The sequence below is a fragment of the Myotis myotis genome, unplaced genomic scaffold (assembly GCF_014108235.1).
Source record: "Myotis myotis isolate mMyoMyo1 unplaced genomic scaffold, mMyoMyo1.p scaffold_m19_p_1, whole genome shotgun sequence".
In the NCBI taxonomy this organism is placed as follows: Eukaryota; Metazoa; Chordata; class Mammalia; order Chiroptera; family Vespertilionidae; genus Myotis; species Myotis myotis.
Window position 1 is genome coordinate 96,872,074 of NW_023416313.1, and position 17,365 is coordinate 96,889,438.

Below are 17,365 nucleotides of genomic sequence, written 5' to 3' on the forward strand. Positions count from 1 at the left end.
TTTACAATAACCAAAAGGTGGAAGTCACCCAAGTGTCCATTGGCAGTTGAATGAATAAACAAAATGTGGTCTATACATACAGGCTTAAAAGGGAATTCTTATATAAGCTACACATGGATGAACTTATTAAAATTACTCATGTTTTAAATTTTTACATCTTTATGACAATTTGTATAGAGTAACTTGGGGATCACTTTAATATTATGCCAGCAATATACATTTAAAATACAACTTTATATGTATAATAAGGGCTCAAATAATAAAGGGAAAATTAGAATTACCTGAAGCTTTAAAAAATGTGGTTGCCTTTACCCCATACCCAGAGATAATGATTTAAATGGTCTGGAATAGGGTTTGGGCAGAGATATTATATTAATCTCCCCCAGAGATATTAATGTGCTGCCAGGATTGAGAACCTCAATCACTGATTCATTTCACGATAGAAAGTGAACATTTTTTTTTTTAACAAGAGAAAACAAAACAAAACAAAACAGAGAGAGAGAGAAAAAAAGTGAGCGATGGAGAGACTGAAGGAGAGCCAGAATGAAGAAAAACAATTTTTGCCTCTTCAAAGAAATACATCTGTCATAATGGGCGGTGGGTAACATTAGTGTCAGAACCAATGAGAGAAAAGGGTATAAAATCAGGCAGGGAGTGGATTGATTTCTGGAAATGGACTTTCTTGGATCTCAGGCAACTAAAAAACTGAATTTTTTCAGGTCATTTAAACACTGAGGCTACCCATCGCTGGTTTACCTCGCATCGAAGGCTTCCTTAGCTTTACAAAGACCTGTGTTCTCATGGTTTCTGGCTAATGTGCTACAGCTTATTGGGCAATTGCATCCAAAGCCCAGAGATGGCTGCATTCCACTCAGCTTCATTTCAATGTGCTTACGACAGTTAATAACTATTGAGATAACTTTCAATCAATCACTAAACTCATAAAATTATTATTTTTATTTATTTATTCTTTTTTTACAGTTTTTTTTATTGTGTTATTGCTTAAAGTATTACAAAGGGTATTACATATGTGTCCTTTTTTTTTTTTTTCCCCACCCTTGACAATCCACTGGCCTCCCCTATCCCCCAGTGTCTTATGTCCATTGGTTATGCTTATATGCATGCATACAAGTCCTTCGGTTGATCTCTTACCCACCTCCCTCCTGCCCCCCAACCCTCCCTGGCCTTCCCACTGCAGTTTGACTATCAGTTTGAGGCAGCTCTGCTTCTGTATCTATTATTGTTCATAAGTTTATAATGGTCTTTATTATCCATGAATGAGTGAGATCATGTGGTATTTTTCCTTCATTGACTGGCTTATTTCACTTAGCATAATGCTCTCCAGTTCCATCCATGCCATTGCAAATGGTAAGAGTTCTTATAAAATTATACATAGGCATAAAATAACTAACATTAAAGATGGTTTAGAAATATATTAACATGTAAAAAATTAGTGAATAAAATTATTAATTTCTTAATATTTTAATTTCTTTTTTATTAGCTCAACCAACACATTTAGCTTTAATACAGATAAAAAGAGCCTCATAATACTTTGGACTAAGTTTATATTTAAAGCAATAAAGAAAATGAAAGCATCCCTCTGCCAAATGAATCCCTATGAGTCCTTGATAATCAGGGTAATCAATGAATTTCACATTTAGTTTCCATCAGAGTGGGACAATTAAGAGAATCCTATTTAACTATTAAAGATAAACAACTAAAATGAATCCAGGGTGTTCCCTCAGTGCAATTGACAACAAAATAAAATAGAAAATAATTAAAATAGTAAAACGTGCCAACATGTAAAGAAAAAAATCACAAAACTAACTTGTGGTGAGTTGTTCTGGTAGAGGACTTGGGAAGAAGGCTCAACCAAAAGTATAAAGCATTATTAGTTAGACAAAATCTGGTGAATAAATATGTATGGCTCAAGGACATTTAAATATTAGCACTAAAATGTAAAGATAAAAAGAAAGTATGAAGAACATTTTATCTCAGAGCGTTTCTTAAGCCTAGTGATAAAGACAAACCCATAGAGTAAAATTTCGATTATATTAATGAAACAAATTACATAAAATGTATTCTATAAAAATATAAAAAGGGCCCTGGTGGTGTCATCCTGGTATGTCAAGGCTGTGGGTTCCATCCCGGTTAGGGCACATATAAGAGTCAACCAATGAATGCATAAGTAAGTGGAACAACTAATCAATGTCTCCTTCTCTCTCTCTTCTTCTCTTTCTCTAATCAATATAAAAGTTCAGTTTTAAAAATATAAAAAGAAAAAGAAAAGCAAGAAAATCATATTTACAACATATCTTATAAAATAGCATTTATATAATTAGCAAAGAAAGAGCATGTCCAAATCAATATAAGAAAACAACTAGCAGTTCAGAAATTTCTGGAAGGAAATAAATGGGCTAGTCTGCAAAGGAGAAATGTGAATGACCAATAACAAGCATGCCGGTGAAAATAAGCAATAAGCAACCGTAATAGCGAGCATGTGGAGAAACAGAGTAAAGAACACTGAGTGAAGAGTTGCCACTGGAAATTTACATATTAATGCTCATTCTTAATTGACGATAAATATTAAAGTGATAATTCTGTATACTCTTAGGCTGAGAAATTGTTTAGTGAGAGCTTGTAGTAGGCTATTTGTTCTCTAAACAAATACCCATTCCCTTCTTTTACCTTAGTTTATTTTGTTTTGTATACTTTTTAATCCTCACCGGAGGTTATTTTTCCCATTGAGTGAAGGGAGGGAGGAGAGGGAGAGGGAGAGAGAGAGGGAGAGGGAGAGGGAGAGGGAGAGGGAGAGGGAGAGGGAGAGGGAGAGGGAGAGGGAGAGGGAGAGGGGGAGAGAGAGAGAGAGATTAATGCGGTATGTGCCCTTGACCCAGAATTGAACCTGAACCTGTGACCCTTCAATCTGTGGGTTGACACTCTAACCACTGAGCAAAACCAGCCGGGCCCTCTACCTTAATTTTGAATAGACACATTTCCTACGTTTCCTTTTGATTTGACCATGCAACAAAATTTGGCTAATCCTATATAATAAAGAGGGAATATGCAAATTGACCATCACCCTGCCACAAAGATGGCAGTGCCCACAGCAGAGGCAGGGTGTTTCCATAATACAAGATAGCTGTATTCCCATAATGAGCCTTAAGCAGAGGCTGAATTCCCATAATGAGCCTTAAGAAACAATCAGCAGGGACCTGAGGCTGCGTTTCCCCCAACCTGCCCCTCCCCCCACCCGTGGGGCTTGACGGGGACCTCAGGCTGCGCCCCCCCACCCAGCACTGGGCCACGGGACCTGAGGCTGCGACCCCGCCTGGTGGGGCTTGACAAGGGCCCTGACCAGAATTGAACCATGACCTCCTGGTTCATAGGTCTACGTTCAATCGCTGAGCCACGCCAGCAGGGCCTAAAGACTCTTGAATCCTGTGGTGCAGTCATGTTTCTGCCCATATGTGCTGAAGCAGAGAAAGCTGGTTCCAGGAGAGAAGGGACAGAAATGTAGATGTGTAGGGAGGAGCAATTTAAAAAGATAAGAGGCACAGGAAGGTCACAGCTCAAGTTCCCTCTTTTTCAGTTTCCTGAGATTCCTCCTCTGAGGACCTGCAGAGTATGCGGATGTTGAAAGCCCATGCGCCACACACATGTGCAAAGGCAATGACACAGCAGTTTTACAGTACGCACCGCGCAGGTGCACCTTTACCTTATGTAAAACTGATGTCACTATTTGGCAAGAAGCCGCCAGGGTGTCTGAGTTAGCATAAGAATGTGGTACTGATCAGCTGGCGGCTGCCTTGGGGCTGCTGTGTTTGCAATGGCTGCTGTGTTTGCCATAAAGCATGGCCCACCTTCCTACGGCTGTGGTGTCTTTTTCCAATTCCCAGCATCCAAACAGGTCAAGTCCCTGGCAGGAGAACTTGGACCCAACACCTCATCTCCATAATTAAACTCCCTTTATGTCTGATGCCATTGTCAATTAAACTAGACCCAATTCACCTAGAGGTTTCCTATAAATTAGTATTAAAATCTATAAAATTAAAAAACCAAAAGTAAACTACTTGACATAAATCCAAACTATAATGAGTTTTTTGTTTGTTTGTTGTTTTATTTTTGTGTTTGTTTGTTTGTTTTCTGAGCTCCTTCATGACCTTTTAATCAACCATTTAAAACTGTATTTACCACCTCCTCTGAGGTAAACTCCCAGACAATTTAAGTGCTCCTATTGTGCTCATATCCTTTAAGTGCCATTCTGTATTAAACACCATTCCCTCCTCGGGAGGGATAATGTGTGTGCCGCTCTGGTTTGATCTTGGCACCCACTAGGTGCTCAATATTTATTAGTGTCCTTCCGTTGTCTTATGACATATCCAATGCATGTTTTCATAAAACATGAAGTTTGTACGCAACTGATCGATGAAGGAATTAGGTCAATACAACACAGAAGCTGTGTTGATTCCTACATGATTTTCCCACTACAATAATGTCTGGTGTCACCAAGGCACAGCAGATGCAAACAGGAAAGCAGCTGAGCACAGACAGCCAGGGGAGAGCACAGACAGGGCTGCAGAGGGTGCCTCACCAGTGGTCATGGCTGCGTCTCCACATGCTCCCTGACAGAAGTACTCTTTGTCCAATGGGTTTTCCAAACTTTGGTCACTTTTCCTTGGTCTCCATCATTCAACAGCTCTTAGTTGTTGTTTTTTTTTATATCTCCCTTTCATTAAGATTCCTTGCCTTCCACCCTACCCCTTCCCTTTCTAGGTAAAGTAATATATTACTGAAAAGTTTCTTTATGTATTAGAATCATGTAATGCTTTCAGCTGTGTCAGGATTTATATTATGGTTGCTATTATTTATATTAGTACTCTATAATTTAGTTACCTCTGCTCATTGTGGCTTGCCCAAACCCTATTTTCCCATCAGCCCTTTTCTTGTGGATTATTCAAAAAACTGCTTTTCAGAAACTCATATATACCTCTTTGTGTATGAGTGTGTGCATGTTCCATTATATTCAATGGACAGGAAAATTGGTTTCTGGCCCTGGCTTTGTATTTATGCATGTATATTTTATTGAAACATATTTCTTTATGTTTGATCCAACAGGACATAAATTTCTCAAGTTCCACATCTACTAATTTTAAGTACACCTGTAGCTTATATGTCTTAATATTTGTTTCAGAACTGATAAGCATATCTTTCAACTGTATAATAAAAAAAGGTATGTCAGAAATGTAAATTTTCTATTTCTTATTGATAAATATTAATATTAACTTTGAATTGAGAAAAATAGTAAAATATAGTTCAGTAAAAATTGAAATGCAATATTGTCACAAATTCTCAATGCAATGATCTTACTGACCCAGATATTACGTGTGAAAATGTTTGGTGTAATTGAGACAAGTTATAATTAGAAATCATATAAACTGAAGATAATGTTAACATTCAGAATTACAGTAGCTTTCATTAGGGATATTCCAAGGGTTATTTAAGGCTTTCTAAAATGAATATGATTATTTTTATTTAATTATGAATAGAATTAGATCATTGTATAATATTAATTTGATTATAATTACATATAATATTATAATATGCAGTGTATTATTATATAATTAAAACTTTAAATGTAGAGCTTTTTGACATAAATGCAAATTTTATCAATTTTATTGGAAGACAAAGTAATATCTGATATTTTCTAAATGCAATGGTAATGTAATTACATAGATTCATAGCTTTGACTTTTTAATTTAAAAAAGCTGGTTAAAGATATAATAAGAAATCCAATTACATAGTCCTATTGTTTAAAATATGAGCATGGGACAAGGATTAAGAATCTAATCTCTGATTAAAAGTAAGCAAATAACTTGGCTCTAAGTCTTAATGTAGATTGTTATTGGTTGACAACTGCAATGAGGCTTCTTGCCTGAGGCCTGTCTCAAATCAATTCAATCAATAAAGCAAAGTGAGGGTAATAGCTGGCAATTACTGAAAGCAGAGGTTGATACCACAAGAATTCTCTCCATCTTTTGGTTCTGAATTTTGTTTAGTGCCAACTTTATTTCCCTGACTTCTTTCCCCACAAGGCTGGAGCCAGGGATGCGAGAAGCTTTTTCTTAATTTATTTAGCATATTAGAATCTGAAAGTTAAGCATACTTCTCTCTCTTACTGCATTAGTTTAAAAACACCTGCAAAGGATTGATATCTTTGTCGTGATTTGGGGGGGGGGGGTCATTAATTAAGCAACCGCAATCCTCATAAAATGTCCTTAAAGTCAACAAATGTATTTGCTTTCTGTGCTACAATGTTGGATAATTATAGAGCTCTCTCTATATATTTGCAGTATGAGTCTATAATAGCTCTAATTGTAAATAATGTTTCTCTATGTAATATAAGAAATTACATCGTGTGTTAGTTAGGATCAACTGGATTATATGACAACAAAATAACTTCCAAATTTCAAAAACATTTATTTTATTTTTACTATCATTATTATTTTTTTAATCCTCACCCAAGGATAGTTTTTCCATGGATTTTTAAAGAGACTGGTACAGTGGTAGGGAGGGAGAAAAGGATGGAGGAAGGGAGGGAGGGAGGAAGGGAGAGAGAGAGAGAGAGAGAGAGAGAGAGAGAGAGAGAGAGAGATCATATGATCTTATTATCCAATGTCACCTCAAATAAATCTATCACCCAGAATGAGGGTATTTTTAAACACAACAACATCTTTTGTTAAGAAATAAAAGGCATTTGCAGAAATGTAAGGTAGTTATGTCAAATAAGACTATTTTTTCACTTGAGGAACCATTTGGCATACACCCAGCCAATAAATAAAGTTTATTTTATAGTATCACGTTTAATTTAAATATATGAATTGGCTCTAAATAAAGATTATATTTAACAAATTTTGACAATTCTTGGCAGAATACTTTAGCTTCAGGTATGGAAGGTGCATTGCAGGAGAAAACCTAGAATAAAAATAGTCATTTATAATCTGATAAAGAAACTACTATGACCTGGATTGGGCTCAAGTTCTACAATATTTGTATATAAGGCTTAGCTTCTTTTTTTCCCTTCTCTTACTGAAAAAATTTCTGAATCCAAAATAAAATAAATCTGTAAAAATGAGGATTGTTTGAACATTAATTTTTTAAAAATCAAGATTTACAATGTTTTAAAATATTTCAATTAGTGTTACTAAAACACTCCACTGTGAGCAATATGTCTGTTTTCTTTGAAGAGCATTTGAATTATTGACAAAGTAAATATGGCAGATACTGTGTGACTGCTTTTACCCCAACGTTAATCATGATTTCAGCACTGTTCTATGCTATTATGATTAAATATGGCTAAAAGTTTCAGTGCCAATTAACATCAGTAAGGAAATCAACCTGGCTGCTGTTATTCAGTGTAACCTCTTCGTATCTCAATTTTTCAGAGTTGTACTAAAGTTTAAATAGTGCGATGATGATGATAATCATAACTAACAATTATTGAGTAAGTACCATGAAGAGTTACTGTTCAAAACTCAGGCATATATTAACTTGCTAAGTCCTCACAGCTACCATTAAAGGTCGTTTCTTTTTGTTATTGTTCTAATAAAATAGGCACCCAGATGATAGGTGTCTATTCAAGGTCACAAAACAAATAAGTGACAGAGTCAGGCTTTAAACCTAGGAAGAATGACTCCAGAGTCTGCTTGCTTAACTCTCTCCACTCCTCACCCACCCCTCCAAGGCCTTTACCACACTATTGTCTGTATTCATGGACTATGCATATACACATATAAATTCCCCAGGTAATCTTTCCCCACCCACCCACACCCACCTTTCCTCTGAGATTCAAGTCTGTTCCATGCTTCTATATCTCTGGATCTATTTTGTTCATCAGTTTATTTTGTTCATTAGATTCCACATATAAGTGAGAACATGTGATACTTGTCTTTCTCTGACTGGCTTATTTTGATTAGCATAATACTCTCTAGGTCCCTCCATGCTGTTTCAAAGGGTGAGAGATCCTTCTTTTTTTACAGCTGCATAGTATTCCATGGTGTAAATGTACTACAGCTTTTAAAAAATATTTTTATTGATTTTAGACAGAGGAAGGGAAAGGGATAGAGAGAGAGAAACATCAATGAGAGAGAAACATCCTTTGGTTGCCTCCTGCATGCCCCCTGCTGGGGATCAAGCCTGAAACCCAGGCATGTGTCCTGACTGGGAATCAAACCATGGCCTTCTAGTTCATGGGCCAATGCTCAACCACTGAGTCACATTGGACAGGCTGTACCACAGCTTTTTTATTCACTCATCTACTGATGGGCACTTAGGCTGTTTCTAGATTTTACCTATTATAAATTGCACTGCTATGAACATAGGGGTGTATGTATTTTTTCTGATTGGTGTTTTAGGATTCTTAGGATACATTCCTAGAAGTCAGATCACAGGATCAAATGGCAGTTCTATATTTAATTTTTTGAGGAAACTCCATACTATTTTCCATAGTGACTGCACCAGTCTGCATTCCTACCTGCAGTGAACTAGGGTTCCCTTTTCTTCACATCCTCACCAGCACTTATCATTTGTTGATTTACTGATGGTAGCCATTCTGACAGGTGTGAGGTGATACCTCATTGTCATTTTAATTTGCACCTCTGTGATGATCAGTGACTTTGAGCATTTTTTTTTATATGTCTCTTGGCCTTCTGTATGTCCACTTTGGAGAAGTGTCAATTTAGGTCCTTTGCCCATTTTTTAATTGGATTGGTTGTCTTCCTTTTGTTAAGTTGTATGAGTTCCTTATCTATTTTGAAATTAACCCATTTCTGACGACTAAGCTCTGCATGATGTGGCCTCGTTTTCTCCCTCCCCTTGTTTTCTTCTGACTCATAAAGGCGCTCCCCTCCCGGTCAACCTGCCTCACCAGTTCTGAGGCCGGGGGTGCTCTTCCCCGCGGTGTTTGCATGGTTCCCTTGTATTTCATCGAAGCCTTTGCTTATCTGTAATCTTCCAAAGGGCCGTTTCTGACCACTCTAATCAGGTTAATCATTTTCCATCACTTTCACCCTAGTTCGTTCATAATGCCTGTCACTATGTGACACAATATTGCTTATTACATTATTGTCTGCATCTGTCACCAGAACGTAACCCAATGAAGGCAGAAACTTGCTCTGTTCTGAATTTTCACACATACAACAAGATTTGAATAAATGGTTTCTACTAATTCATTTTCCCATCTGTCCCTTTATCCATCTATCTATCCATCCTATTCTTCCATCATATGTGAATTATATAGTGCTACCTACCATTTTCCCTTCCCCCCCTTTTCTGGCAATTATTTTTTAAAGAGAATTGTGAAAGATATAAATGCAACATTTGGAACACATACGTTGAGCAGAACTACAGCTTTTCATCAAACTAAGTGAAGAAGGTAAGTTTTGAAATCAAACTCTACAGGGTTCTGTTTATAGATTTATGCATTCGTGAGCTTTATATACAGCAATCACTGTTTTGTGATCTCGAAAGTTCAATTCAAATCCAGAGTGAGGCTGCCCTGAAATCATTATCATCAAGCCACTATTTTTCACTCCAGATGAATTACTGTTTAAAGGACACTCAGGAGCCATACATACAGTTTTAAGGGGAAAAGATGAAAGGTGTGAAAGTAGTTATAATAAAAAAGATGTCTTTTCAGGCTATGTGTGAAGACAATGTACTAGACACCTAAAATTATGGCACTGGCTTCTCTTATTTTATTCCCAAGTTATTTCCTTCCTTTCACATTTAGGATTATTTGGGGAGCATGATGTGTTTTGATCTGTATGAATTTAGAGAGAGACTGAGTAGCTATTGTTTACTTAGAAGATTTTATTGACTTCTGGAAGCATTTTCTACTCCCTAAATTACTTCTTTTTCACTGAACTGAAAACTGGTCATCATTCAATTGGATCTTCTAGGTTTTTCATGGAAAAGGCAACATCTTATATCATTACTAGAGGCCTGTTGCATGAAAAGATTGGTGCAATAGGCCTTCCCTTCCCCTGGCTGCCGGCACCAGTTTTCCTCCGGCACCCGGGACCCAGGCCTTTGCTCTGGCCAGAGCCGCCTTCAGTCTTCGCTCCGCCGCTTCACGCCTATGTATGCAAATTAATAGCCATCTTTGTTGGCGGTTAATTTGCATATTGCTCTGATTAGCCAATGGTGGGCGTAGCGAAGCTATGGTCAATTTGAATCTTTGTCTATTATTAGATAGGATTGGCTCCCACATGAGTCACCAGGTTTACCAGTGTCTTGGAGACAGTTCAAAGACCAGTCGTGGAAATATAAGACGGGTGGAGGGAGGGTAGGGTGAGCACATGGGGAAGGAGAGGAAACGCCAGGAGTCAAGAAAGGGTCTTAAAAGGTGAAATAGAAAATAAATAAAGCAAACACTGTGCACAACACGCATTTCCCTACGGCTCTGAGGACTTGTGCATTAGTGCACTGCACAGAGCTTCCCTCAGCCTATGCGATCAATAACCTCTCAATAGAACAGAACCTGATCTTCAACACTGACATAAAAAGTATTGTGCCTAAAACAATGTCAAGTTGTTTGCTATCGTTGCTCATTTTTAGTTTTAGTCAACAGATTTTCAGTGCTTGCTATATCTCATGCATTCTTCAAGCACTTTATGTAAAGTAAATTATTTAATCCTTGTAAGAACTCTATGAGATGGAAGCAGTGTCAGTTCCATTTCCTGGCTGACAAAATGAGACAAAGGCAAGTTGTGCCCAAAACCACAGAGCGGACAGCAAATGGGTAAGCTAGGATTTGCACAGTGGTCTTGTGGCAGAAGTGACAGAAATGCTACTTAGTATTAATAGTAAACACAATAAGAATGCGGTGAATTACTATATTTAATAAATAATGTTCTGATTGAAAATTGATTAACCATTTAAATTTAGAATTATCACATTTATAATTACAATGATGGAATATTCCTTTTCTTTTCATATAAGTTATCCTCCTATTTCTCTGCTCTATAGAATGATAGTGGCATTTGCGATTTTTGTGCAAGCTATTTTAAAATCAGTTTGAATTTTAAAAAATATACCAATTTCATAATATTTCGCATATTTTTTTATAAATAAGTTACTTGGTTCCTTGTTAACTTGTCCAAAAAGGAGATATGCTTTTTAATGTTTCTGTGGGCAGACAAAAGAATATGTCTATTCTTTGGTTTCATTTTTATTTTTGAAGAAAGTACAGTAAATTTGATAGTAAATTGAAGATAGCACCAGAATGCAAAGAAATAAAAAGAATATATCTATCTTATTTTAGCCATGTACTAAATATTATATTTTAAATCCAGTTGTAAGTTTTTTAATGGAAAGTAAAAAATAAATATGAAGCTCAAACAGCTTTTTTATTTGCAGGTAAAGTAGATAACTACCAAATATATATCTTATATATATCCTTTTCTTTCTTCCACTTTTATTCTTAATCAATTTTAAGCTTTGCTCTCATGGAATAAGTCAGGCAGAAAAAGTCAAGAAGCATGTATACACTTTCATTCATATATGGAATTTAAAATTGAAAGCAACAAATGAGCAAACAAGAAAAGTAAACAAGCAAAAATTCATAGTCACAGACAACAATATGATGGACATCAGAGGGGAGGGAGGGTTGTAAAGGTTAATGGGGGCCAAATTAAGAGTGATAATAAGACTTGACTTTGGGTGGTAAACACACCATGAATATACAGATCATGTATCATAGGATTGTACACTTGAAACCTATATAACTTTATTAACTAACTAGAGCAGCCATGTGCAAACTACGGCCCGCAGGCCGGATCCGGCCCGTTTGAAATGAATAAAACTATTGAAAAAAAAGACCGTACCCTTTTATGTAATGATGTTTACTTTGAATTTATATTAGTTCACACAAACACTCCATCCATGCTTTTGTTCCGGCCCTCCGGTCCAGTTTAAGAACCCATTGTGGCCCTCGAGTCAAAAAGTTTGCCCACCCCTGAACTAGAGGCATGGTGCACAGAATTCATGCACAGGGGGTGGGGGTGTGGTCCCTCAGCCTGGCCTATGCCCTGTCACAATCCTGGACCCCTGGGGAGATGTCGGGCCTAAATGGCAGTTGGACATCCCTCTTGCAATCTGGGACGCTGCATGCACCAGTGACCATACTTTTCATACAGGTGAAAGGCATTTTGCAGTTGTATGGGCAACTACATTTTTTTGCCCTGATTGTAAAAAGTAGTACATAACATGATCCTTCTGAGGCAGTAGTACTATTCTCCCATCTTATGGGTGGAAAAACTGAAGCAGAGAGAAGTTAAGTAATTGGCTTTGTCACACAGTTATAAGTGTCAGAATCAGGGCTGACCACAAAATGTGGAAGCCAGAGTCCATGCAAGTCATCGCTGCGTCATCTAGTGTTTTCAGTATTAGAGTAGTCTTGCCAGGTTTTAATTTTTAAATCTAAGAGACTGTTCCCAATATATAGGGTAGGGGCCCTAGGCCTGGCCAGCGATCAGGGCCATCTGTGGGATGAAGGTGAGGGGGTCCCTGCTGGCACTGGCCTTGGCTGGTGGCTTGGCGCTGCCTGCTGGCTGGCTCCATCCCCCAATCACCACCATAGGTTGCCTTCCTCTCAGGGGACAGACGCTCAACTGGGGGCAGCTCCTGCGTTGAGTGTCTGCCCCCTGGTGGTCAGTGTGCATCATAGAGACCAGTTATTCCGCTTGTCTTTCTGCATTTGGTTGATTTGCATATTAGGGTTTTATTATATAGGATGCCACCCCAATAAATTTATTTAAAAACTAAAAAATACGTTGAATTCTCATTGTGTAAAATGATATATTTTCAGTATGAAAAATATGCTGGATTCTAGAGTTGTCAATTCTATGAAAATCTCAGAGCTCATCTATTATGATCCTGTCATTTTGGAAACAAGGAAACTGAGGCTCTAAAATGGTATGAGCAATGTTAGGTGATGAGTATCAAAGTCTATAGAACTTAAATAAATCTATACAAATATGATGATTTGCATTTGAGATTTCCTGGCTCATTTCTCCTCTACCACTTTGATGTGGTCTTCTCTTTCCTTCATCTGTCCCTGGTCTACTCAATTTTGAATCCACTCCCAGTGGTGCTTGATTTGGTTTTTAATTTTTTTGTATTGGTTTTGAACATGGGCTGCTGTATTGGAGGGGAATCTTGGTGGATTCATTTTGCGAGTGCACAGTAGCTGGACTGCTCCAGTCCCACCAACTCCCATAGACCACTTGGGCCCATTCATTCTCAAAGTGGGTAAAATCCCTCCCAATTTTAGCTGCCATTTTCAAACTGTCTGACTGATTTTCTAGTGAATCTCTGCCTCTCAGCTCTATTGTGATTCTCCTGTCTTCTCTTTTGTAGACATAAATACCACACAGGACTTGAGGCTATTGCCAGTTTGTCTCCATTAGCTTGTAGGTTTTGGAGGTTTCAATGCTTATTGACTTTGCTTACTAGGTGCTCTGACTGTTTTGATATAAGGACTTTTAAAAATCCAAAAGCTATTCTGACACCACCACTACCATCTCTCCAGAATTCTCCTTCATTTCTTTCTTTATTTTTAACAGCTTTATTGATTTACTAGAGGCCCGGTGCACAAAAATTTGTGCACTCGGGGGCGGGGGGGTCCCCTCAGCCCGGCCTGTGCCCTCTCGCAGTCTGGGACCCCTCGGGAGATGACGACCTGCTGGCTTAGGCCTGCTCCTGGGTGGCAGAGGGCAGGCCTAATCCCTAGGTGCAGCCCCTGGTCCAGCTCAGAGCAGGGCCGATTGGGGAGTTGGGGCGCCGCCCCCTGTCATGCACAGAGCAGGGCGGATCGGGAAGTTGCGATGCCACCCTCAGTCACGCTCAGAGTAGGGCCAATAGGGGGTTGGAGCACCGCCCCCTGTCACACTCAAGGCAGGGTTGATGGGGAGGTTGCGGCGCCACCCCCTGTCACGCACAGAGCAGGGCCCATCAGGGGGATTGGGGCTCCATACCCTATCACGCACAGAGCAGGGTCAATCAGGCGATTGGGGAGCTCCCCCTTGCCACTCACAGAGTAGGGCCGATAGGGGAGTTGAGGTAGCGCCCCCTGTCACCCACAGAGCAGGGCTGATCAGGGGGTTGGGACACCGCCACTGTCACACTCAGGGCAGGGCCAATGGGGGAGGTTATGGCTCTACCCCGTCACACACAGAGCAGGGCCCGTGGAGGGGGGGGGGTTGGGGCGCTGCACCCTGTCACACACAGAGCAGGGTGATCAAGGGGTTGGGGAGCTCCCCCCTATCAGGCACAGACCAGGGCTGATCAGGGGGTTGGGGCGCCTTCCCCTGTCACGAACAGAGCAGGGCGGATAGGGAGGTTGTGGCCCCGTCCCCTGTCACACGCAGAGCCGCAGGGCGATCAGGGGGTTTGGGCGCTGCCCCCTGTCACGCCGATCCCGGTGCCAGGAGGCCTCATGGCTCCACTGATCCTGGTGTTGGGAGGCATATTACCCTTTTACTATATAGGATAGAGGCCTAGTGCATGGGTGGAGGACAGCTGGTTTGCCCTGAAGGGTGTCCTGGATCAGGGTGGGGGTCCCCACTGGGGTGCCTGGCCAGCCTGGGTGAGGGGATGATGGCTGTTTGCAGCTGGTCACACACCCTTCAGGGTGGGGGTCCCCACTGGGGTGCCTGGCCAGTCTGGGTGAGGGGCTGAGGGCTGTTTTCAGGCTGGCGGGTGACTGAAGCTCCCAACTGCTCCTCTTTTCTTTTTTTTTTATTCTGGGCCAGCTTTAGCTCTGGCTCCAGCTCTGAGGCCTCTGCTGCTGAAAGCAGGTATCTGGTTTGTTTCGGTTCTATAATCGAAACACTGTATCAACTCCAGCTCTGAGATCCCGGCTCACTGAAAGCAGGTTTCTGGGGTTTTGTTTGGTTTCTATATTTGTTACAATGTTTCAAACTGCAAGCTCAGAGGCCGGCAAGGCAGGCAGGGAATGTTGGTTTCCTCAGTCACTGAAGCAAGCAAGCCTCATGTTAGTTTCAAGCTGCCTGGCTGCCGGCCGCCATCTTGGCTGGCAGTTAATTTGCAAATTGCCCTGATTAGCCAATGGGAAGGGTAGCGGATGTACGCTAATTACCATGTTTCTCTTTTATTAGATAGGATAATTTACAATTTACATTCCACTAACCTAATCCATATGAAATTTAAAATGTAATGGTTTTAGTATATTTATGAAGTTTTGTATCATCACCATAAAATATAGAACATTTTTCTTACTCCATAAAGAAACCCATACTCGATAATAGTCATTCCCCAAATCCATATTTTTTAGTCCTAAGTAACCACTAATTTACTTTCTATCACTACACATCTGCTAGTCTGTACATTCCATATAAATGTTATCATGTAATATGCAGTCTTTTGTGATTGGCAGGATGTGACAGAGAAATGAACACTGTCATTTTAACTTTCATTTCAAATGGGAAACAGCAACAATTACATGAGAGATTTTCATGACAAATTATGTGCATATGATTTGAGTTGATTTGCTAATACAGGGAATAGAGCACTATTTAAAAATATGGCAAAATAAATAATAATGATGATTATTACAGCAATCCTATACAATAAATGGCTAATATATAAATTGTCCCCTCAACCAGGAGTCAACCGGGAGTATGACCAGGGGCCAGGGCCAGCTGGCCAACTGCCCCTGGCCCCTCCCCCAAGCTGGCCCCACCCCTGATCAGCTCCCCCACCCGGATCGGGGGTGGAGCCAGACCACCAACTGCCTGTGGCCCCTCCCCCCGGCTGGCTCCATCCCTGATCGGGCCTCCCCACCCTGATTGGGGTTGGGGCCAGCCAGCCAACCTCCTGCATTGCCTCCCCCCTGCCAGCCCAGCTCGATTGGCCCCAATAGGGGCAGGCCGGCCAGACCTCACCTGTGCACAAGTTCATGCACTGGGCCTCAGTAAAGTATATAAATTTTACTATGTTCCAAGACTATTCTAAGTGATCCATTTATATTATCAGATTTCATATTCACAGCAATCTATGATGGAAGTATCATTACTACCATCCCCATTTTATTGATAACAAAACTATGGCAAAGTGAAAAAAACCACACCCAAAATAACACACCCAAAATAGACAGTGGAAGAGCCAGATTCCACACACAGAGAGTTTGACTCAAGACTCCTTGTTCTTAATCACCATTCTGTAGTGCTTCTCTGATTTTGGGGTGTTTTGTCAACTACCATTCTCTTCTAAATTGCAATAGTAAAACATAACTTAGGGTAACATATTCTAAACTGTTTCTCCTTAGCCATACTTCACAGCACTGACAGTTTATTGGTATATGGAGTGGACATAGAGAGGATAAATGGTGATGAAAAAATAATATTAAATTTTAAAAAGAAATAATCATATGTGTGATGATTAATTATTAAAAACAAACAAACTAATGGATCATTGCTTTTCAGTTCCATGCTTAGTTTTTCAAACTTTTTCATAATGCTTTTCTTTTGCTTTCTATCTTGATTCATATATAATTTGAAAATCTTCGTTATTTATATCAAGCTGGTCTATTAAAACAATTAATTTTTCCTAAAATATATTTAATATACAATTGCTTACTTCACCTACCAGTGACCACAATTTGCCTTTATCATTTATGACATAGAAAGAACTATAATAGTTTATCACTAAATATATTAAAGAATTAGTAAACTAAGCATTGGATTGAACTGAACAAAATTAACTATAATCACGTAAATTTTCACAGGACTTCAAGATAAATAGGGGAGGAAACAGTGTAAACTTCTAAATGAATCCTGTCAAAGCTGGAATAATTTTCCGCTTTCTTCTGTCCCGAATCAAACCATTTAGGAATCATTCTCCTTCCCTTGAGAAGAACGGAATCTTTATTGCTTAATAAAGCTTCTTTTTTTCTAAAATATTCAAAAATGCTTTGGAAAAACATGTTTATGTTGCTAGAAGCAGAGGTAGGTTGAGTGATTAACAACTATAATATAAATTTACCATATTTCTAGGGAAGTCAGCAGGAAGGAGCTGAAGCAGCACATCGTGACTTCTACGATACCTTTGCACGATTATAGTTCAGGACCCACCTCTCCGTTATCCAGCAGCCTCTTCCCTAAGCCAGACCCTGTCTCCTGTGTGACAAAGATACCTGGAGCTCTGTGCTCCAGATCATCTGGGCATGGATTCTGACTTTCTGTAACATGTTCCAAGAAACATAATGGGGGAAATCAAACTGCCGAACTGACTTCTAAGCAGAATCCTTTGAAGCAGCCCTGGTCATGAAAAGAGCAGATGCTAC

At 39.5% G+C, this 17,365-nt stretch overlaps 1 protein-coding gene across 1 annotated transcript in view; it reads right to left on the minus strand.

The window, feature by feature from the left end:
* MALRD1 (MAM and LDL receptor class A domain containing 1) overlaps window positions 1–17,365 on the minus strand; it is a 628,376-nt gene that overhangs the window by 226,534 nt on the left and 384,477 nt on the right. The window lies entirely within an intron of this gene.